The 25,854-nt window shown below is 36.3% G+C and overlaps 1 long non-coding RNA gene across 1 annotated transcript; it reads right to left on the reverse strand.

Moving 5' to 3' along the window:
• Positions 1–1,728: 1,728 nt before the first annotated feature.
• LOC139076405 (uncharacterized) lies at positions 1,729–10,900 on the reverse strand. The gene is made up of 3 exons (XR_011527983.1): positions 10,701–10,900; positions 5,777–5,837; positions 1,729–3,432 (listed from the first exon to the last, which is right to left on the reverse strand). It is a non-coding gene; the product is annotated as an uncharacterized lncRNA (long non-coding RNA).
• Between the last annotated feature and the right edge of the window lie 14,954 nt (positions 10,901–25,854).

The raw sequence follows: 25,854 nt of genomic DNA on the forward strand, positions 1-25,854 counted from the left end.
ATAATGCTGGGCCGGCGGACATACTTTGTCCTGTCCTTTCAGCTCCTGACATTGCCTTCCTATCTGTGCCTATTTTCTCTAACATCTCATCTATGTTCTTCTCTGGCTGCCTGTTTTTTGATCTGGCTACCCTGTCTCGCTCTTGACAAGTGGTAAATGAATTCATTCCGAACCGCCCATGGTCTGTTCCACGACCTTGTTGTGGGCTTGAGTAAATGAACGCATGTCTACAAAGAAGCACTTCCAGTTCCACAACTCCAACTTTTCTCAGAACTTGATGTTTCTCAAGGCTGGAGCCATCCCATAAATATCCTTCATCCAATAAATACCCTTTCCCTTGCCTCGTCTGAATGCTCAGAGCTCTACCTCTTTGCTCCAAAAGTAATGCACAAAGAAGCCTATCATCCAAATGCTGATAGCTTTAACGTGATTAATTAGGCAGGAATGCATTTAGAAAAATACGCAATATGTTTTAATGCAGTCATTAATGAGCATGTATTTATAGCTATTTGCCAGGCACTGTGCTATGTACTGGAAATAGGCATGTTGTGTAGAAGAGAAACAACTCTGTTTACACTGTTTCTCATATTTTACAGTTATGTGTGATTGGTCACGAGCAATGCTTGTCTAACATACACATTTTAAATGTTTTAAAGCCTGATAGCTTCAGCAGAATGCAGAGAATTAGATTTTGTCATCATCTGGTATCTGAGCTTTATGAAAATAGATCCAATGGATGAATAAATATTACATATTTTCTGTTGATTCTGCATCTCACTGGTAGAAAGGGAATGGTGGATAGAAAGATTCCATCTCTCCACTTGGCATCAGTCACTCTCATTTGGAGAGACTAACAGGGCATGCTGAAGAACCTATTTCAGCCAGGCGCATGATGAGCCAAAGGCTATGACAATTAGTAATAGTACCGTGCAAATAAGTAGTTTGGGGATCTTCTAATATTCTGTAACATAGATTAGCACATTTTTCCTAAAAATAATTCTGTGATATATGCAGAAACTTTCCTCTCCCCATTTCAAAACAAGGAAATTAAAGAATCAATTATCCTAATTTAAGAGACATTGTTGATATAAATTTTGTGCCTCTTGTGTCAAGGCAGAAAATCTAGTAGGTGGTAATAATGATTGGAGAAGAATTGGAGATAAAGCCAGACGGGGAGTAGGAGACTGGTCTTAAAATCTATCTGAATTGGAACTTTATTTGGCGAAAAATGAAAATCATCAAAGATTTTGAACACAGAAACGTTGTGATGAAACTTTCATTAAATGTAACCACTGTGAAGGATTTGCATTATCTCTTCTTTACAGGTGAGAACATGGAAGTTTAAGATTACATTATATAACTACAGTGGCACGGACAGGAACTAGCAGAGCCCGATTTCACACCTAGGTCTGTCTGACACATCTATTCCCCCTTGGCCAAAGCTGAAGATAAGGGAAACATAAAAGGCAAGGGATGGAGGGGGTCAGTGGATGGGAGAGACATTTTAAGGATAGAAATGAATAGATTTAGTCATTATTAACATACGGGCTCATAAGAAAAGAGGGAGAAACTAAAAGATAATTCCATATTTTGAAACCAGGAAAATATATTGTTGACATAGATTGGGAGGTAAATTAGCATTGCAGAAACAAAATCTGGCACGACAAACCAATCTTGTACAATGCTATTTTAAATTATTAAAAAGAACGATCCAAGGCATCATGTTGACTGAACATGTTTACTCTATTAAAAGTAACTAACATTTATTTATGGCATCTCTTTTTAATTTACAAAGTCCTTCAGATGAATTATTGTATTTCATTTCTCACAACTTTATGAAATATCTTCTGCTAGTACAAATGAAGAAATTAAGGCTTAGAGAGGATACGTAACTTGCTGGATGTCATACAGTGAATGCATGATGAAGTTGAGGCATGAATTTATGTTTTCTGATTCCAAATTCCAGATACCAGGAGGTTCTTAGGATGTGATAAATAGTCATAAGCACTTTTAACTTCCTTGAATCAAATGGAATACACATAAATCCCAAACTAAATAGAACTAGTTATCAATCTATTGAAGTGCAGCAAGGGAGATTTACATAGGCTCGAGGCATGATTTCTAGTTCTGCAAGGATATAAATACCTCACTAAAGTAGAGGTGAAATAGCCTTATCTTCCAAAATATGAATAAGGCAGATAACCCTCAGCCCTGGCAAAATTACCTGTGGCCTTTTTAAAGACGGTGAAGGTGGTCTGATGAACTTGGAGTTCTCATTTAATATTCTAAACATGTTACATAAAAAAGGAAATTTAATTACAGTTTTCAAATCATGCTTTCTTCATTTTTTAAACATTCTCTGATTCTGAATCACAAATAGACAAAATCTGAATCCAAAATAGACAAGAGGCTCTTTCCTGTGGTTTTTCACTTGATGTGGAATTTAGAGCTTTCCCTGACTCTATAGCTCCTTACTCTCATTTTGTTTCCTGTGCTTTTTCTTTAATTTTGAGAATCCCTAAACCCTTGTAAAGACTTTTCCTGTAGCACACCTGTAATAATTGGCTTCTATCACACATAGAAACACACGCATGTGTGTGCACATTCTTGTTATATCAGAAAGGACATGTCTTTAGAACAATGACCACTACTCCTATGAGAAAGACAGTTTCCTTGAGATCCCTGTAATTTGGTCTTCTGGCATAATAGCCGATAAATTAAAATCATTTAAGAAAGCAACAATAAAAACAGCAAACTTTTGCTTATCAATTATTATGTATAATAATTAGTAGTTATATATTAGGTGCTTTATTATTTTTTCATTTCCAATAAAATAGAGAAAACAAGTAATATATTTTGGTAGCCAAATTGATCAATCTTAATGGGAAAATAAATCTTTTCAATTCACTCTATACTTCACTGAGACGAATGGGATGAAAGAGGAGAAACACTAAAATTCCAAAGTCTTTATCAGTTCTTCCGGTTGCTAACTGTTGGAACAGATGACCACTTAGGACAGCAAATTACTGCACCACTACTCCAGCGCTACTCCAGCACGGCAGTCCCCCCCACCCTCGGTTTCGCTTTACACGGTTTCAGTTGCCTTCTGTCAACTGCAGGCTGAAAATATTTAAACAAAAAATTTCAGAAATAAACAATTCCTTAAGTTTGAACTTGCGAGCTGTTCTGAGTATCGTGATGAAATCTCGTGCCACCCAGCCCCAGATGAGATTTGGCCAGTGCATCCACACTGTGTATGTCACCGGCTGGTTAGTCACTTTGTAGCCGCCTCAGTTATCAGATGGACTGTCACGTATGCAGTGCTTGTGTTCAAGTCACCCTTATTTTACTTAATAATGGCCCCAAAGTTCAAGAGTGGTGATGCCCGCAATTCAGGTATGCCAAAGAGAGGCCACAAAGTCCTTCGATTAACTGAAAAGGAGAAAGTTCTCAACTCAATATGCAAAGAAACAAAATTGTAAGCTGAGGTTGCAAAGATCTACAGTAACTTCTATTGAAGTATATTGTTCTATTTTATTATTAATTATTGTTAATCTCTTATTGTGCCTAATTTACAAATTAAACTTTATAGTAAGTATGTTATGTATAGGAAAAAACAGAGTATATATGGGGTTTAGTACTCCGTGGTTTTAGGCATCCACTGGGGGGTCTTGAAACATAGCCCCTCTGGATAGGACATAATTTAAACATTCTTATTTGATGAAACAAATGCATTTTTTAAAAAAGAAAATAAAAAAATAAACCTCACCAGCTAGTTAATATATAAATATACACATAGTATTTTGTTATTAGACTATATGATATTTTTTTAACTTCATGTACACCTTTAATGCATACTTAATACCTAAGTAGTAATTTTTTAACATGGTTTTAAATAATAACCTGCAGAATCATTGGAAAAGGGTATAGAGCATCCCTTTTTATGTGCTATAACTTACTTAGTCAAAATTTCATAATTTAAAATGTAAATTGTTTTCAATACTTAAATATTTCAAACAATATATTGCATCTAAATTTTCCTTATAATAGACTACCAAAAATGGAATTTGGCATCAAGTTTAAACATTTTTAAAGCTTTTGGTACATGTTTCCAAGTTGCTCACCATTAAGAACCAACCTAAAGCCTAATGTAATAAATGAGAGAGTATTATTTACCCCCAACCTTGTCAATACTGAATAAAACATTTTAATTCTCCATTTTGTAGATAAAATGGCATTTGATCATAGCTTTAACTTTCACTTGATACTTACTTATTTCTCATATGCACATTGGCCATTTCCTTCCTACTTCTTCTCAGCACCAGTTAGATCCTTTGCCTATTTTTCTACTGATATAATCAATTAGTTAATATTAGAAGATACTTATATATTAACTATTAATATTTAGGTCATACACTGCAAATTATTTCTGTTGCCTGCCATTTTGCTTCAGGAAATTCATACTGTGCAGCAAATCCGCTGCTCTTTTCCTCGCCTTCTCTGGCTGGCACGTGTGCTCCCACAGGCCTCCTTTATGCCAATAGCATATATCCACCTATGTTTCATTTCAGTACTTTTGTGGTTCTATTTTTTACATTTAAATGTTTAATTCATCTGGATTTTATTAGGGTACGTGTTGTGAGGTAGGGGTTTAACTTTATTTTCCTTTTCCACATGCTTAGCCAGTTGGCCCAATACCATATGTTAACTAATTTATCCTTTTCTCCCCTGAGGGAAAATGTCATCTTCTTCATGCTACCTTCAAGTACATGTATAACATATATTTGGCCTGCTTTTGGGCTCCTTTTCCGTGTCATTTATCTGTCTGTGGTGTCCTGCAAACAGGTCTGACATCTTAACCACGGGGCAGGTCGGAAGACATATGACACAGGAAGTTTCCTAGGAGTGGGGGCGCGGGCAGAGGAGGGGGGGACTGAAAATTGATGATGCGAAGTACTGCAGGGGGTTTGTCTGAAGAGTGATAAGAAGTGAAAATCTCAGAGTAAACCGAAAGCTCTCCTTTCCCTTGACACAAACGCCAACAGAAAAAAATCCACAGGAGGAAAGCCACATTGGAAAGAGAAAAAAAATGACGACAAGAACAAGAAATAAAGTTTATAGTTTCTGCTCTCTCTTCTCTTCCCACGCTCTCCCTAGCTGAGGAAGTATGCAGTGTCATTTTGAGCTTCAGAATAAGTGACTGAAGTCAGAACATAGCGAAGAGACTGCCAGGCTCTCCAGAGAGGCACAAAGAATAGTATCCAAAAACGGTCTCACAGATTTGGAGTAGCGTGTTCTTCAAAGTCAGGAGCAAGTTGTAGTAAATAGGAAATCTCTTCAATTCTTCAGTCATCCTGATGGCATGGGAAAAGATTTTCCTAATTCCCCATCATAGCCACTGAAAATGTGGCAGTATTTTTGCATGAACATGTCATGCACACATACACATTTTTAATTTAATATCAATATAAATTTTTGCCAAGAATGCTTGATGATATATGAAATGTGGAAGAAGCGAAGAAGTAGGGAGAGAATACTTTTCTTCTTTATAATAGAGATTCACATTTGCACCCTATATTAAATTACAGTGGACATAAAAATATTACCTGGGCCCTTTACGGCTGTGCTAGCAAGCACAAATGTTTCATGTGGATTTAAATGGACCTTTCCCCAGGTATGCAATGTATTCTGCATATCAAGAGCCTCACAAGACTTGGTTACCACAATGTTGATGTCTGTCCAGCTCCTGACATGCATTCCTTCAACAAATACTTACCCTAAAAGAAGACTTCTGTGGCTGGGTTTCTTGATGGGTTGGTGCCTTGGAACAATGCTGCCTGTGCAAACATAGAAACTCTAAGCGTAAGGAAGAAAGTGTAAATAATATACATTTTTAAATGAGTAGAATCAGGGTTAATGTCTGTCTGTATCATCTGTTGAGGTAAATTAAGAACAAATATTTCAACACCAGAAGGCCATGTCAACGAGCACAGCTCAGCAAGAAACCAAGTCGAATGCAGAGAGAATTCATAAAAATGCATGGAGGCCTCACAAAGCTCTCAAATCATCTTCACAAGCAGAGGGTGTTTTCTCTTGTGTGGTTTTCACCTGGGATGCAAAATGTCTGGCTTGGTGCCAAAGCCTTTTCGCAGTTACGCAGACAACAAGAGGGAAGAAGCCAGGCCACCGGGAGCAGGTGGCATGTTTAGCACCCTGGAAACTTACACCAGGTTTGTATAAGACTGGTCCCAGAGCTCCTTGCAGAGCACATCGTGAGGAGGAGCTCATCGCTGTGGAGTAATTACGTCTCCTCTCCAAGGGTGTACAGGCTTATCGCTGTCTCAGTGCTATTAGCCACGCCTTTGGAATCATTAAGGATTGATTTCCCTTTTCTTTCACTTAATCTCAAGCCATATTTTTAATTGTTTAAATAGGACTGGTTGCTCCTTTAGAAACCTTTTCTTTCTGTAATCAAAAAGATTTGCCTTTTCTTATCCTTTTCAGTTTTATTGAAGTTTAATTGATAAACAAAGTTGTAAGATATTTAAAGTGTACAATGTAATGATTTGATATACCTATACATTGCGAAAGGATTACCCCATCGAATCAATTAACACATCCATCACCTCACATATTTACCCTTTTTTGGTAGGAACATTTAAGTTCTACCCTCTTAGTAAATTTCAATTACACAATAACGTGTTGTCAACTATTGTCACCATGTTATACATTAGATCCTCAGAACTTATTCATCTTATAACTGAAAGTTTGTACCCTTTTACCACTCCCTATTTCCCCAACCACAGCCCCTGGCAGCCACTTTTCTACTTTCTGTTCCTATGAGTTCAACTTGCTTTTTTTTTTACATTCTACAGATAACTGACACCAAACAGCATTTGTCTCTCTGTCTGACTTATTTCACTTAGCATAATGACCTCCATGTTCATCCATGTTGTTGTGAATGACAGAATTTCCTTCTTTTAAAAGGCTGAATAATAGTCGTTATGTATATATATCACATTTTCTTGATCCATGTATCCATTGACTTAGGCTGTTCCCATACCTTGGCTATTGTGCATAATGCTGCTATGAACACAAGAGTAGAGTACAGATACATCTTCCAGATAATGATTTCATTTTCCTTGGATATTCACACAAAGGTGGAATTGCTGGATCATATGGTAGTACTATTTTTAATTTCTTGAGGAAATTCCATACTATTTTCCATAGTGTTTGTACCAACACCCCCACCAACAGTGCACAAGGGTTCCCTTTTCTCCTCATCCTCACCAGCATTTGTTTTCTCTCGTTTTTCTGAGAACTGATATCCCAACAGGTGTGACATGATATCTCATTGTGGTTTTGATTTGCATTTCCCTGGTGATTAGTGATGTTGAGCATCTTTTCATGTACTTGTTGGCTATTTGTATGTCTTCTTTGGAAAATGTCCATTCAGAACCTTTGCCCATTTTTTAATTGTTATTTATTTTTTTGCTATTGAGTTGTATAAATTCCTTGTATATTTTCTATATATATTATGAAATTATAGTCATATATTTATGAATATTCTTATCCAAAATATTATAAAATATTCTTTGATTTAATATAATTAAAATTTTATGTATTATATATTGAGAATTCTACTACATTAAAAACATACTACAGACAAATAAATGATTTCATAAGATGTACTCATTGATGTGAGAAAAAAATTGTTGGCAAATGTGCCAATTATCCTAAGATGTTAGGAATGTTCTCCTCACATTTTATGGTATTGTAGTGGCTAACTTTATTGGAAAAAATCCGCATAAGAAATTTGTTCTTAAGGACAGATTTGACCTATTAAACATTATAAAGGGATATATGCATGTTGGTTTTCTTCAGTTTTTCAGCCCACTAGTTTAATGAAATAGCCATCTAATTATATTAGAATAAAGCAAGTTCAAACAACACATTTTTGCTATTTAATGAACAACTGCCTAGTAAGAAGGTGAAATCTACACGTTCTAGAATCTTGTTATTCAAAGTGTGGTCGGTGGAGCATCAGTATCAGCATTAATGGAAAACTCAGGGATACAGTTTGTGAGTTCTACCCTAAAGCAACAGATTTAAAACCCACATTTTAAGAGAATTTCCAGGTAAAGAGTTTAGATTTCTGAGGCAATCTGTGAAGAAGCATGAAGAAGAATTAGGGATGGGGAGGAAAATGTATAAGAAATCTGGAAGACGGTAGCTGTATGGACCTGTTAGGGCAGCAAGAATGTCACTGTGGTGTGTGTAAGGGGTTATTTTAACTCTTCTGCTGGGGACCCCAAATGTACTCACACAAACAGATCACTGGAACAAAATGGGATGTCCAGATATATATCTACACATTTATGGATAACTAATTCTCAACAAAAACACAAAGGCAACTGAGTAGAGAAAAGATCATCTTTAAATAAATGGTGCTTAAATAATTGGATATCCATTGGCCCAAAAATGAACTTTGATACATACCACACAATTTATAGACAAGTTAAGTGAAAATTGATTATAACTCTAAATATAAAACCTAAAATTATAAATCTTCTAGAAGAAAACACATGAGGAAAGCCTTTGTGACCTTGGGCTAGGCAATCATTTCTTAGATATCATGCCAAGGATAAGGTGAAAAAGAACAAAGTGGTGAATTGGGCTTTGTCAAAATTTAAAACTTCGGACTTCTAATGACACTGTAAAGAGGATGTAGAGGAAAGCTACAGACTAGGAGAACATATTTATAAATCACAAAACTGATAAAGGGCTTATAACCATAATATATAGAGAATTATTAAAACTCAATTTTAAGAACAAAACCGGATAAAAAATGGGCAAAATATTTGAAGAGATTCATCACCAACAAAGATATAGGGATGACAAACAACAGAATGAAAAGATGTTAACCATCATTAGTCACTTTTTCAAAATGCAAATTAAAATCATAATGTGATACCACTACATTTCTTTTAGAATGACTAAAATTTTTACAAATGACTATACCAAATGTCGGCAGAGATTTGGAGGAACTGGAACTCTCACATACTGGTAGGAGAAAAGAAAAATCATAGAAATACTTTGGAAAACAAGTTAGCAGTTTGTGAAAAGTTTAACTACATATGATTTAGTTATTTCATTCCTTGGTATTTTTCTTAGAGAAATAAACAAAATATCTGTTTTTGTTCTTATAAAGACATACTTCTTATGCATAAAATTCTTCATAGCAATTTTATGTGAAACAGTAAAAAACTGGAAACAACTCAAAATCCATAAATTAACAAACTATGATATACTACTCAGTAGTAAAAAGAATAAACTACTGATACTTACAACACGGGTAGATCTCAAAATAATTACGCTGAATGAAAGAAACCAGATGCCTCGCTCTAAACAAAAAAGGATGGAGGAGAGAGGATCCAGAGAAATAAGGCAGGAGGGAGGAATTATAAAAAGGCATGAGGAACCTTTGGGGGTGGTGATGGATATGTTCATTATCTTAGTTAGGGTGGGGTTTCATGAATTTATACATACAAACACATACACACATATATATATAATTGTACACTTTAAATATGCAAAATTTATTGTATAACAATTATATCTCAACTGTTATACAAAGCGAAAAACTAAGTGCTCTACTTCTTTTTGCAAGAGGCAGTAACTTTTCTCTTGCTTCTAGTAAGGCACCCTGCTTCTCCCAGTGGGAGCCCATTTCTTCGTTCTCCATGTACTCATTACATGGTGTGCACACCAGAACACATCGAATCACCTTGTAATTATTTGCTCACATATGTCTCTGCCCATTAGGATACGACTCCTTAAATTCACAAACCAAATTCTGTGCTTGTCATGTAGATGTTCAATGGATGGTGAATGAATGGATAATCAGTGACCCCGGCATTGAAAACGGATGTTGTCCGTAGAAGAGATAAACAAAAAAGGGAAGATTGACTAGCATCCCCTCCATGCTGGTTGCAGAGTCTGAGACTAAATGATGTTTGACTTTGCTAACTGATGAGTAAAGAACAGGAAAAGTACTCCTGCAAATATTTAAATTCCATGTGCAAATACCAGTGGGCCAAAAGAACTCTCTAGGCCAGCATGAGGGAAGTTAACTAATGTAACAGGAGGTAATTAGGAAAGTAAACACTTTGGCAAAGTATAAAGAAATATTTTAGAAAGATGAACTTCTAAGGTCAAGTGCAGGAAATGTTGGCTTGTATATTTTAACCAATGTGAATAAAATAAAAAATTGTACTTTCTAAAGTAAACATTCCTATGTTAAGCAAATAACCTGAATCATCTAAAAAGCCTCTGCAAGTGTAAGAATGATAATTTTAATGAAAATTATGTCCACTTCTATACTTATATAAAAGAATTTGGGTTACTGTTGGGTCTATAGAAACACACACACACACACACACACACACAATTCTAGTCTTTATTTAATTTTCCAGATTAATTTCATATCAGTCTAATAACTTAAGCTTTTATAATTTTTTTATGTTTGTATCACTTTTTGGCATCTAATTACAGCATGTTACTTAAGAATTAATTTAACTTCGGTTTTATGCAATTGGATGCTACCAATATATTCAAAATAATTAAACAGTCCATAATCTGGACCAAACAAGATGACTCTCAGAGCTACTTAAAAAATCTATATTTTTTGAACTACCTACCACAAAGTAAAAGTCACACACTGGCATATCTTTAAAATAATAAGTCAACAAAATATTGCCAAGATAATTTGTTGAGAGTGTACTTTACGTTTCGTCTTCCTTGAACAGAGGGACTGATAAACCTGAAAAAGTACTGTGTTCTGGGATCTTGGTTCTGGGCATCTACACCCCAGATATGGAATACCTATTCCTAAAGCTTTCAGAATTTTTGTTTAACAGTTTTCCCTTTGTGTTCTGCATTATGACCTCACTTCTGGGGCGGGGAGGACTTCCGGTCCTTATAAAGTCAGTCTCCTTGATCAGGTGAAATTTGGATTCCATCTTTACTGCCAATGAATTTGAAGAAACCAATGTAGTTACATAATTATTTCTTATTTATCTCTCTCAGAATGCCTGTGCCCACTTGGACATCGGAAAACATTCTTCCTTCTTTGTAGTATTTTGTGAAGGCTGCCGTAACAAAGCATCACAGACTGGGTGGTTTAAACGACAGAAATTTATTTTCTCTCGGTTCTGTAGGCTAGAAATCTGAGATCAAGGTGTCGGCAGCACAGTTTCTTCTGAGGCCTCTCCCCTTGGCTTCTAGATGGCCGTCTTCTCTCTGTGTCTTCACATGGTCTTTCTCCTGTGCATGTCTGTGTCTTCGTCTCCTCTTCAATAAGGATACCACTCAGACTGGATTAAGGCCTGCCCTCGTGACTTCATTTAACCTAAATTGCCTCTTTAAAGATCCTATTTCCAAATACAGTCACATTCTGACCTATTGGGGGCTAGGACTTCAAAGTATGTATTTTGGGGGACACAATTCAGCCCATAATATTTCTAACGGATCAGCTTCAAAGTTGACCTTATTTGAGTGCTTCTCATAGCTCCCTACATCTTTTGCAAATCTCTGTCCTCTATCCATTTTCCACTGTGAAATTATTCTTCAATGTTCTCTTTTAAGTCATGCTCCTTTGGGAATATCATTCAATAAATTTTGACTTTTCACTTCCACAAAGAGGATTAATCTTTTGTTTCATTCTGGGTCTTTGACTGCAGGAAACAGAATCCAGTGAAGCTAGTTTAAGCAGGAGGGGATTTATTAGGGGATATTAGAAAGCTCACAGAATCCTTAGAAGGAATGCAGAAACAGGTTGTATTATAACTTACAGAAATGACTCCAGGCCCTCACCACCAAACTAGACTGATGGGAGAACTGTGCACCTACTGACCCCCAAATTGTCTGAATCTGCTGCCACCTATCCCCCAAAATGGCTAAACCACACTCTATTTCTTTAAGTTGCTATTTACCAATGCATCTTGTGTGGGTATGTCCAAGGCGGGGCTACTGGGATACTATTGATATTCTGTTCCTGGATCTAGAAGCTGCATTCAGTTCATTAAATTCATCAAACTGTTTACTAGAGTGTGTGTGTGTGTGTGTGTGTGTGCATGTGTACATGCGCATTGTAGTAAAGACTATTTTCAAAAGTTTGAGGGCAACGATAAATGAGGATATCCAACCATACGTTTCTCACGTTAGCTTCACAATCATGATCACAAATTTTTCTCACAAAGTATTTCTACTAATATTATTTTAGTCCTTAGCTCTCACTACTTTGATGTCCAACGATTATGAAAAACAAAGTATAAAATCACTTCAATAGGCATCTCTCAATCCCTTTTTATATGGATATCATATTGTATGTTCATTCTAAAGAACTATCCCAACCCAATTAACCTAGTCAATGCAGTGAAAAATTGTATTGTCCAATAAGACTATGACCTTGTCACTCCTTCTCTAAAATCTTCCTTCACATGTGATGTGAAAACCGACCTTTACCGATCATTTCCTTTCAAGTTGTTTCATTAACCCCCTTGCTATTTTACTTTTTAATGTTCTACATTATAAGACCAAACAAGTGACAAAAAATTGAATTTATTCTTGCCAGTCTCTGTTCTGATAAATTCTTCTAATCTTCTTCTAAAGCATCTGATCTCTTCCTTAAAACATGCATCAGCCCAAATTAAATTTCCAGTAGTCTCCTTCTGAATTAATCCTACCCATCCACAAACTTAGACACTCCTTCCATTTCTAATGTTGAACACTGCAACATTCTAATCAAGCTGGTATCATGAGTTGGAAAATATTTTTAACAATATGGTTATGGTGTGTTGAGTGTGTGCTTAGATTTATTTTAATTCTAGGCATTCTATCATAGTGTCACCAACGTAACTTAAATTTCTTGCCATCAGAAGCATTTCTACTTTTGCAGTTTCCACAACAGCCTGACAAGATATTCAATTGTGTATAAAATAACATAAACATATTAACCATAAGAATATCAACTATTCGGCATCTAACATTAACTAGGCACTTGTTATCTCCATTTGATAAATAAGACACACCTTCTAAATGATAACAATCTTTCCATGAAATATTATTTAACTACCATGTATGTTCTAATTATTTTCTAGTCACCAAGGATCTAATAGTGAACAGAACAGACTATGTTCTTGGCATCGTGGGATTGATTGTTTAGTGGGAAGAGACAGATTTTAAACTAATTAATTAATTAAAATATATATATCCTGCCAAATGGTGTTAAGAGCTATGAAGGCCAATATAACAGGTTAGGGAGAGAGCGTTTGTGAGTGTGGGGGAGGCAGAGATGAGGAGAGGGGAGAAGTCACTAAGAAGGTGATGGGAAAGGAGCACTACAGCAGAAAGAGCAGCAAGTGCCCAGGCTCCAAGCTGGGCAGATGTCTGGGGTGTTGGAGGAACAGTGAGGGGGACAGAAAGTCCCAAGGAAAAGCAGTGGGACATGAGGCAAGTGAGGGAAAGGCCTGCGGAGGAGATTTGCAGGACATTGTCTCCGGACAAGCTGGGGAGCTTGGGCTCACTCAGATGCATTCCCTGAGATAAGAATATGAGGCTAAAGTGTTTATTTGGGAAAGATTCTGGGAAATACCAGTACTGAAACGGGAAAGTGAGCAAATAGAACCAGCATACACAAGCTGGTCACTGCTCAGGGCAACTGAAATTACAATCTGTTGGGTCCTCTGGGAGACTCTACATAGCATAGCTCAGACTGCTCTCACGTGAGGGCTCAGAATGCTGAAATATTTACCCACTACTTCCTTCTGGCATTGGATGAGGGTTGCTCCCAGGGTCATTAACCCTTTTCTGTGCTTCCACGCTGCTGTCTCATAGCCCATCATCAATTGTACAGTCAGAGTAAGTGTCCAGGAAAAGAGCCACAGGTTCTTGCAATAAGCAGTGGTCTTCAGGTCCTGGAATGGAGAGTGCTGGGCTGGTGGTGGGCAGGGTGTATATAGGAAGGGGCTAGTGACAACATCTTAACTTAGCTATTGGAGAGTTCTGAGCACAGGAGCGGTGTCTTAGTCCGTTTGGGCTGATGTAACAAAGTACTACAAACTGCATGCTTATAAACAACAGAAACTTACTTCTCAAAGTTCTAGAGGCTGGAAGTTTGAGATCAGGATGTAAGCATGGTCCTGTGAGGTCTCTCTTTTGGGTTGCAGGCATCTTGTATTTTCGAGTGTGGGAAGGAACTAGGGAGCTCCCTGGGGTCTCATTTATAAGAGCACTAATCCACTTCACAAGGGCCCCACCTTCATGATTTAAGCCCCTCCCAAAGGCCCCGCCTCCTACTGCCAACACATTGGGTTTTAGGATTTTGACATGTGAATTTTGGGGGAACACAAACATTCAAACCATAGCAAGTAGCATGAACTTATTTGCATTTTTATAGATCACTCTGGCTACTAGGTTGGAAACTGTGAGTGGGCAGTGTGGTGGTGAGGGCAGAAACAAGGGCTAGTTAGGAAGCTATTGCAATCATCCTCGCCAGCAAGGCACGGGCTTGAACTAATGCAGTAAAGATGGTGAGGAGTGGGAAGATTACGGAATTGGTATAAAAGGAGAGCTAACAAGATTTGTTGATGAATTATTTATGGAATAAAGGAAAAGGAGAACCGTTAAGATGTCTCCAAGGGTGTTAACACAAGGAAATGGAAGAATGGAGTCGTCATTTACTGAGATGGAAAAGATTGTAGGATGAGCTTTTTTTGAGAAAACAAATGTGGAAACAAGAATCTCAAGCCTTAAAATATCTTTTAAAAGGAGATATTATTATTCCCATCTCAAAGATGGGAAAGATATGCTCAGAAACACCAAGAGTTAGCTGGGAGATCTTAAACAGTAGTGCTGTCATGGGAGGGCAATCATGTCCATTTATAGGACGGTGAAGACTAAAACTGGTAATTTGTGTTAAATGCCTAGTACACAGCAGCTGCCCAATAAATCACGGTAATCTTATTCTTAGCATTTTTCCAATATTTTATACTAGAATCCGTATTCAGAACTTATGTTCATTCTTTTTTTTTATGAGGAAGATTAGTCCTGAACTAACATCTGCTGCCAAGCCTCCTCTTTTTGCTAAGGAAGGCTGGCCCTGAGCTACCATCCAAGTCCATCTTCCTCTACTTTATATGTGGGACACCTCCCACAGCATGGCTTGCCAAGCGGTACCATGTCCACACTCAGGATCTGAACCCGTGAACCTCGGGGCTGCCAAAGTGGAACTTGCACACTTAATCCTTGCACCGCTGGGTCGGCCCCCTCCCTTATTCTTTTTATTCTTTTGTGTTTTTAAATACCATCTATAAGTTTATCACCTAAGACCTTTATTAGCTGAGGGCAGAGAAAACTACCTTGGAGCATCTGGCTAATTGTAACTGCTTTATTAAGGTAGGTATAGGGAATGGATTGATACTTAGGCTGGCCATAAGATTTTCAAACGTTACCTTGGAAATTATGGAAAATAAAGCCAACTACATTTTAACCCAAAAACCAGTGTTTTTGAACACCAGATACCTACGGTGAAAATTAATTATAAAGTATGCTGTATCTCAAATGCAAGTATAAGTACATCACACGAATCATGAAGAATGAATAATGATTTCTAGGAATCATAGATTTCCTTAAAAGCTAAAAATTCAGTAGAAAAAAATATTAAAAATCTGTACACTCAAGGAATTGAAAACTGATTAGATAGAAATAATACGGACATTTAACAGACATTCACACGCTAATACCCCTGGAGCAAAAAGTTGTAACAGCCACAATATATATTACAAACTGTTAACTATCTAGTTCATCGAGCACAGAGTAGGAACTTTACAAACTTCAGTTCACTTCCCATGCCTTATGCTACATCTCGTTTCATCTTCTCTCCTAGTTCCACTTGACATATATTTCTTAATAAAACAATTTCAGAAGTTACACATTCACAGAAAACTCAGGTGTATATTTTCCCTTTCACAACAGAATAAGAGAACTCAAAATATTGGCCACATACTTTAAAAGAATTATTCCTTCAAATAAATGCAATCTCTCCTTCTATACAATTAGTAGCATTATTTGTCATCAAAAATTTGGGGAAAAGTAACTTGAAAGGAATACCTATAGCGTAGGTACTATGGACACAATTTATTCCATTATGCCTGTAAAATTTTAAACAGAGTAATATATTTTGTATTTTCTATTAACCAAGGATAAAGTAATAGAAAAGAAGATATTAATCAATTATACTTTACTGTAATAATTTTCTTTCTTTTTTGGTTGTGCTAATTTTCTTGATTATTTATATTAGAGGATGATTGGATATTAATGTGACTTTTAAAAACAAAATAAGCATTATTTTACTTATTAATTATCAATGTAGTATCCAGTTTTTACTGGGACAAAAATTCTTTATTGTTCCTAAGCATTTCTATTTAGGAACTTAGTTTACAGACATTTACCATATTATAGTAAGTACATGTGACAAAATGGAAAATGCTGGTACAAATGCATCACTATTGGCCTGTGTATGCACATATGAGAGAGAGGGTGGAAGATGATGAAAGATACACAGCAAATTCAATAAATAGGCTGTTTATTTTAAATACTCTGCTTATTATCATAAAGTAAATTAAGAAACATTGAAATAACCTAGCTGTTCTAACATCCTGCTTATCTTAACATATTGTCTCAATATCACTTTCAAATAAAGATGTTTGAAATAGTGTCTGCAATCTACATTTTTGATCTGCCTAAATAGCTGCTGGCTTCAGCAGAACATTAATGCAAATCTAATGTACCTGCTGGTATGATTAGCTGAATCAAATGATGGCATTTAAGTAACACCTAAATAATCTTAATTAGGATCTTCAACTCATCTTAGCACTTAGAACTCTACAGATGGATAGTCTTAATTATCAGCCTTTTGATTAGGATAACAGCCCTAATCAAGATGATGTGGGCCTGATAGACAGGGTATCACTAAATTAATGACTGCTGTTAAGTGGGAACATAAGCAAAAAAATAGAGCTGCCTTCTATGAGAGGCAGGATGATGTCTATGCAAAGGCATTAATATTGTTAGGGGAAAAATCAGAGTAAAGAATCATGCAATAGGATTAATGTTATTATATCTAAATATATCTGAGCTCTTAAATACGATTTTATAAGTTTAGTGTTTACATAAAATGGACTTTAATGCAGGTTATTTTACAAATGTTTCTAAATTCTGTATAGGTTACTTGGTAAAACAATAAATTTTAGGGATGTGAATAAAAACTATTAGAAATGCCTTTCTTATGGCAGAAATTATGAGATGATAATGTGAGAAACAGGAAAATGCAAAATCTTTTTCCTTACTCCAGAAATCATTTCTTTTCTGAATTTTAACTTTCCAAATTATGAACTGCCTGATTAATTAGGCAGAAAGCAAAATGAGCAAGTGTTTTCTTATAGTTGGACACAGTCTCTTTCATTAAAAAGCTTCCTAGTATTTAATAAAGGAGAAAACAAAGCAAGTCTTGTATTTACATTCTTTTTATTGGACTGTGAATTGATGTAGAATTGATTAAAAAGGGGCCTTCAAGTATTTTCATTTTGCCCCTTACCACCCTAGATCTTCAGAATGAAGGATACTATGCCCTTTTAGCTTTTACCCAGAAAGTTTTCTCAAGACTCTGTCCCTAGTCTTCAGTGTCTAGGCTCCAATCTAGGCTTCTCTTCAATGCCGCCCCCACAACCTGTCCTTCCTTTTAAGACCAAGCCTGGTACTTTCCTCTTCTGCTTTTCTCATACACCATCTCCTCTGTCTAGCATGAATTCTGTTCAGAGACTAGTGAATTTTCAGGGGTAGCCTTGCCTCTCACTGAATGAACATTTAAGTTTAGTTTTGGAATTCACTATTTGGAACTGGGCAGTATCGGCAAATGTAACATCGAGAATTAGATATACTATCCATTCCTAGATAAAACACATGCGACTGTAGTTTGGGTATGTGTTAGTGAGGACAGCATGAATGTATTCTTGCCTGAGAGGAAGAGAGAAGCAACATATTTATTACCATTTGGCATTAAATATGTTAAAAATCCAATACATTGGTGGGACAATTAGGAATTCACCATATGTTTGCAAACTACATCAAATGATGCATGTTTCAAAGAGCATTATTCAATGTTTTGTGCTTAAATGCCTTATCCTTTGAATAATAATAATAATAACATACCATGATTATATGCTACTGCTTCCCTTTCACACACAATGAGACTTCTCCATGTAAAACCACAAGCACCTCACCTGCAAATCTGTTCGCTAATTTCTCCCAGCCCTTGAGAAAGGAGAGCTGGGGAACATCCCCTTACACTCATGTTATTGCACACTCCGAAGTCTCCTACTTCTTCAACCACCATGTCTTCTGTCTCATTAAGTAGCTTCTTATCGTGTGCCCAGCACCTGATTGTTTTTCAAAATTCTGTCCTGGTTTCCCACAATTAAAGTCTGCTTTCGTAATCTCAGCCACTCCTGATGGTCAACATTTATTTCTCTGTACATTAGTATCTTCAACCCTGATTCTTTCCAGTTTGCTCAACCCATATACTCAAATGCCTTGCAGATGTCCCCACCGGGGTGCAGCCTTGCAACTTTAGTAAAGTATGTCTGAATCTGAATGCATTATCTTCCTTCTCAACATTACGTCCACATGATTCAAATTCAGAACACTGTAGTATTATTTGCTCTCTTATCCTTACCTTCTGTCTGCAGTCAGTTACCAAGGGCTCCTAACTCTGCCTTATAAATGTTTGCGTCTGGTTCCTCTTTGTTATTCCCATTGCCGATTGTTCAAGCTCAGCCTTTTTCAAGTGTTCATCTCATCTCCAATAAGCTTTCCCACAGTCTTTTCTTCCCTGACCTATGCTTCATTCGGCACACAAGTTCAATTATTACAAGCTGAATCAACCATCCCTTAGAGAGTAGGATAGAAGCTCTTTACAACTGGAGCAAATAAAGAACAAGCATAACTTTGACTAAATCTAGTCCAACGCCATCTGGAAACATTCGTCCATCACTATCCATTTGGCTATTGGGAAAGCTTGCCTCCCACGTTCCCACTCTTATATTTCTCTAGCTCTTCCTTGTCTAAATTTTTTACCCATTTTCACTTCTGGAACTCACACCCAGACTTGGCCCCTACCTACAATACTCAACACTGCTGATGACTTGCTCTTTGAATTCCACTCCAGCCTCTACAGTGCCTCCAAGATTTTAGGTACATTTTTCACCATCTGCGTTAGCTGTTGGATTTCATTTGGTAGAGCTAAATTTGTTTCCAGGGTTTTTTCATTACTGTCTATTGTCTCTCTTTCAACTTGAGGCTGGAACATTCCATGACTATCTTCTCACTTAATTCTATTTTTTTTAAATAAACTTTTTATTTTAGAATAGTTTTCGATTCACAGATTATTCCCATATACCTCACACCCAGTTTTCCCAATTATTAACAGCTGCACTAGTATGGCACAACATATGCATTATGGGAGTCCCAGAAGGGGCCTAAAACTTAGTCTGCAGACTCAATTCTGACTGTACCTTGATCATTATGTCATCAGAGAAGTTATATCCAGTCATGACCTATATGCTAAGAAATTAAGTCCTCATTTTAGTAACTGACATAGTCCTTCACCATTTGGATTTATTTTCTACTCATGAGTTGTTTAACAATAAAATAAAATAAAATAATAAATGTTATGTTAAACACAGATTTCATAAATGAAATGTATTATTGCAAACTTAAGGGGAGTCTGTTACACAATTACTATTGGCAAAGGCAAGATTTCAACTTTTTTTGGATTTAGCTGGATGTCAGTGTCTCATGTTACACTTTCATTTCCTTGACATTACTCACTATTATCTATAATCCATCACACGTCCAGCCAATAAAAGGAAATTAGAGGCTACTGTTTTTACTTTTTTGGAAGGGGCATGGCATATAGATCTATATTTACTACCAGAGCCCCTCCAATATACTCATTGTGTAAATCCTTTTTCTACTTTCTGTTCTGTATTTCTTGAAGGTACCAGGTACCGCTAGATCACTCATTCCAAGGAAATGATGGAAATGCATCAAGGAGGGGGAGGTGAGCCTTACGACATGTTCTGGCTGCGTGGAAAGAGCAGACTGGCTACTACATTTGTCGATATCATAAAGGACGTAGCAGCATCAAGTAGATAACAAAATTTAGGAAAGAATAAGAGCCTAGTACTTTTTCTCAAATACGCTCAGAAGGAAACTGTTGGGGTCTGAAGAAAATAATAGATGAAACAATGTTCCCATGTTCATTTCTATTGTGGGATAAAAGTTTGGTTATGTTTTTCACAGGTAAATGAATGACATTTTAAGAATTGTTATGCTCTGTGGAGTTATACATGAGCTAGAAGCGCCACATCAGTCAGTTCATCTTGGCTAATACTTACTTTGTCTTGTCTTGTTGAATATTTCTTCAAATTTAAGTTGGATGTTATTGTTTAGGTTTCTTAAATTTGCATTTTGCTTATTATTATTTGTTGTTATGTCCTCCAAAATGTTTATATCCTTCAGAAGCCATTCATTAAAACATGAAATACTGATAAAAATAGTAATTTAAAAGTACTCCTCTGGGCCGGCCCGGTGGCGCAGCGGTTAAGTTCGCACGTTCCGCTTCTCGGCGGCCCGGGGTTCGCTGGTTCGGATCCCGGGTGCGGACATGGCACTGCTTGGCAGCCATGCTGTGGTAGGCGTCCCACGTATAAACTAGAGGAAGATGGGCACGGATGTTAGCTCAGAGCCAGACTTCCTCAGCAAAAAGAGGAGAACTGGCAGTAGTTAGCTGAGGGCTAATCTTCCTCCCAAAAAAACAAACAAACAAAAAAGTACTCCTCACTGTAAAGTAAAAGGAAGTAATGAACTAACTCCAGTGTGAATGGGGAATGTGAGTCTAAATAGGCTGGGATCAGCCGAGCAACTGAGTGTGATGATTCTGCGCAGATGTCTGGGAAATCAAAGCACAGATAAGAAGTGTATTGCACATATGTGAAAACTGGATTGTACTGGCTCAGTAATCCCCAGTACTATGTCCTTACAAAACTGTGTCAAATAGAAACAAGAATCCACTGAAGCATTCGTCTTCATAAAAATTAGTGAAATTAATAAATCAACTAAATTATCCAAGAAGTTAAAAAGTAATAATTCTCATACAAAGTTAATAAGGTAGAGGAGACAAGAAACCTACAAAGTTATCATTGACAGTCACATTCCTAATAGTTAACACAGGCAGAAACCACAATTTTTCTGTGAAGCTGATGATAAGTATATTCCACTTGAAAAAAGGGGGAAAAATAGCTCTTAGTAAAATTCTTTAATCAAATTACACTGTGAGAAATAATGTAAAATTAATTGTACACTATATGAAAAAAACTACTATACTCTTTCATGTTAGCATGTATTTTATTTTAAGCTAAAAAACAATAACATTCCTCATGCTGATATGACACTTAAAATACACTTCAGATGTTTTAGTTTATTATTTTTGAATCGTTTATTCCAATATTGATCCAACATACGTATGATTCACTAAAGGACAAATTTTAAGAAACACTGACAAATCCTCTTTAACTTTTACTGATGAGTTTTCTTCACATCTGTTTGTCTAAAAATCAGGTATATTTTTGTTTACAAAGAAAAGGGTGATAGATGTCACAAAAGCATTTAAAATGTCATATGTCAAAAATTTATGCCTCTCTATGATTTGTTTGCAAGACGTCTATGCAGCCCTTGGAAACTGCTGAATAATTGACACTGGTTTTAATTGTTAATCTGATCAGATCAAAATTCTTGTCATAAACCTTTCATGATTTTCCATTCGCTAATTAATTAAAGGAAGTCAATCTGGCATTCATAATAAGGTTCTCAAGACTCTGCCCCAGACTTTCTTTTAAGCTTTCTCTGCATTTTTTTGCTCTGAATGTAGACTCCAATCTAGGTTTTATTTTGTTTTTAAGAATGTATGTGTCATTTTCTTCTTTCTCAGTCTTTCAATCATTTTCTCTATTTAGAATTTCTTCTCCCTTCTCAATTTTCATTTTTATACTCAGAATTTAGAATCCACATTGTTTTCTTCTTCTCATCAAAAAATATCATCTTCTTTGACTCTGAATCTCATTGGCATCTATTTGTATTTCCTTTGAATTGTTTTTGACCAATCCTGTGCTTGGTGTCTACCAAATGGGCATTTGCCCTAGAGAATAAGGATCATATTATATTTCTCTCTATATTCCTCTCGTTTTCCCAGCCATAGGACTTAACACGGTATCTTGATTATGGCAAATACTCTGTATATATGTAGGAAAAAATAATGAATAAACACTACAACATAAATGTGGAAAATGATCTTAATTTTCCAGTCTCCTGGGAGGTTTCTTGTAAGAGCTGTAAATGACAATTCCAAAAATTATGCTAGATTCAAGATCTCTCAAAAACTATTTTTATCTTAAGGAGAAAAAAATATATGTGTCCACAAATGGTGTTAGAAATGTGAAACATACGGAAAATACAAAAATTTCCTTATCTTGCACCATACATCTAAAGAATTCCAAAAGGATGGAAGATTTAATGAATAAACGCATAATAAAAATATTAAGAGACGTAGAAAAATTGTAACATACTTTACAATTTTAGCCATATAAAATAAAAATGTAGTTTCTATCAAAAGAGTCATAGTCACAAACAAAAGATGAAAAACAATTTCAGTTAAATTTAGTATATAAAAATTTAATACATAAAATAAATATAACAAACATTATATATCTAACAGAGAAATTCTTACAAAAGCAACCTAAAGAAAGGATGAATAGCCATTATAAAAGTGGACAAAGGATATGAACAATATTACCCCAAAGAAAAGTAAAATTAGTGTCATATAAAAAGATATTTAAAGTTACTAACAGTCAAAGAACTAAGAAAAGTAATTTTTAAAAAATTAAAGATTAGTTTGCCTCTTAGATTAGTGAAGATTTAAATATCCAGAAAATGCAGTATTGGCAAGAATTTGAAGAAATTACTCTGAAACCTTCCACATTTGAAAAAAGAAATCATGTACTATTCAAGAGGTTATCAATTGCTCAAGATGTGGAGAGCACTTTTACCATATGACTCAAAATATAATTGAGCAAATCAATGGCCAACCAAATTCTACATCTAAGAATTTATCCTACTGAGATAATGGCACAAATGTGACAATATTCATGCCCAAAGATGTTCACCATAATGGTGTTCAAAAAATTAGTTAATTGTGAACACCCTAGAAATCCATTGACGCAGGATTGGTTAAAGAATGGTATAGCCAAACAGTGGCAAATAAAATTAATTTTAGAGTGTTAAATGTGAAGGAAATTTTCTGAAAAAATAAGGACAAGCAGTGTTGCTCATTCAAAATAAAGATTGTAAATATATTCAAGATTGGGAGAGAATTAAAAAGAGCAAATTGTTACGGAATATTTACTGAGTGCTAAAAGCTTTATTCTAACTCCTTTATTTAATCTTCATAGTCAAAGAGAGTCAGTTGTAGGGGACTCATAACTACCAAGCATCAGCACCAGGTTTTATGTTCAGTCTCTCAGGGACCGGCCCCGTGGCACAGTGGTTAAGTTTGCACGTTCTGCTTCTCAGTGGCTCAGGGTTCGGATCCCAGGTGCAGACATGGCACCACTTGGCACACTATGCTGTGGTAGGCATCCCACATATAAAGAAGAGAAGATGGGCACGAATGTTAGCTCAGGACCAGGCTTCCTCAGTGAAAAGAGGAGGACTGGCAGTAGTTAGCTCAGGGCTAATCTTCCTCAAAAAAAAAAAAAAAAAAATTTGGTATCTCTGATTCCAAAGCACATGTTCTCTGTACTACCACTATGGAGTTCCAGTTTGATTTTGTTTTTGATATGCTCTTTTCTTTCTCTGTGACCCATGTATTTTATAGGTGAAGCTGATGACACTACAAGAAAGATAATTATGCTAATCTCTATAAAGTCGACTGCCTTTAACATACAACATATGCATGGAAATATAAATTCAGACCACTGTTACTGGAAATTTGTATATGTAGTCGGCCCTTCACACCCCAGGTTCTGCAGCTCAGGATTCAACCAACCTCAGAGAGAAAGGCCTCTGATGGTTGCATTTATCCTGAAAATGTGTCTCTACATAGCATTTACGTTGTGTTAGGTATTACCAGTAATCTAGAGATGGTTTAAAGTATAGAGGAGAATGTGCAGAGGTTATATACAAATACTACATCATTTAAATAAGGGAGGGACTTGAGCGTGAGCGGATTTTGGTATTGAGTAGGGGTGGGATGGGGGGTCCTGGAAACACCCCCTGTGGATACTGAGGGATCACTGCACACTGTATTGCACTATTTTCTATTTTTTTAATCTCAGTTGCAACTTTTCTGAAACGGACTCTTAGCATGGATCTAAAATGCCTCTTCTTCCACTGGAGTACTTTAGGTAGAGTTTCTTCACCTAAAAGCAGTTGTTCAAGAACCATTTTCACATATACCTGTTTATCCTCCAACATGCTTTCTTTCCCTGGGACATGATGCATTAATAACTGTTTTTTAACAGGCCTGAAGAGAATAAGTTTCAGAATTAATAATACATCAATGAACTAATTTTGTTTTCCACTGGCATCACTCATGTTCTTGCATCATAAAAATGCATATATTCACAGGCACAAGCATGCATTTAAAATTCCGTACCATTCAAGTGAAAAGCACACACACACACAATTCTTCTTGCTACTGAAGTATTCGAAAATGTCAGAGTGGCTTTCATATAAAACCTTTCAAAGACAAGGTCATAAAAAGCACATATAAAATCAGTTATCTCAGTGTAAGGAAAACGCTCAGCAAAAGTTCCAAACTTGTGGCATCCTGTATAGAAATTATTGTTTTGTTTTTCAGCTTCCTTTCTGTAAATGTATTTATGATCTTTTGTTCTATTTGTGTCTAATGATGCCTAAGTATAGTTGACATCAAAAATAAAATCCAGGTCATGAACTTTAGAACATAATAGATCATTATCCCGGTAGCAAAAATAAGGGGAGAAAGCCACATTGCCAAATCCAAGATCCCACCTTTGTACAACAAAGAAGATGTGAGAATAAGATGCAGAGTAGTTCGGACCCAATGCACTCAGAAGTCACCTACTGGACAAACAGCTATTATGTTCCTTTTATCTGCCATGTGCCAGTCACTGTGCTGAGCTCTGGGGAAGTGCGAGAAAGAAACAGGGGTGGAGGAGGGAGGGAGAGTAGAAAGGAGGAGGAGGGAGGGAGGAGGAGGGAGAGGAGGAGGAGGGAGAGGAGGAGGAGGGAGAGGAGGAGGAGGAGAAGGAGGGTCTGCTTGGTGTGTTTCAGTAACTGATCAGGAGCTTTTGGAAGAATGTACCATTTCATTAGAAAGCGGCAACTCTCTGAGGGAGGTAATGTAGCAATTTCAGGGACATGTATTTTTAGCAAATTTGGATTTTTAGAGAATCTAGCAGATCATGGTATTTGGGGCAGTCTGTAACTTTATAAAAATAGCAACTACATCAACATGGCTGTCTAAATGTGCTTGATCTGGGGGATAAAAACAAAAAAGTTGAAAAGAAAAGAAAAAGCTTTGTTCTTTTCAACCCCATGATTAGAACTTAAAGGAAAAAAAATTAATATTGTTCCCAATCCTTCTACTCACCGTCTTACTGTAGCAGAGGTGGTTAAAAAACAGAGACAGAGCCTTAG

The sequence above is a fragment of the Equus przewalskii genome, chromosome 16 (genome assembly GCF_037783145.1).
Source record: "Equus przewalskii isolate Varuska chromosome 16, EquPr2, whole genome shotgun sequence".
Classification (NCBI taxonomy): Eukaryota; Metazoa; Chordata; class Mammalia; order Perissodactyla; family Equidae; genus Equus; species Equus przewalskii.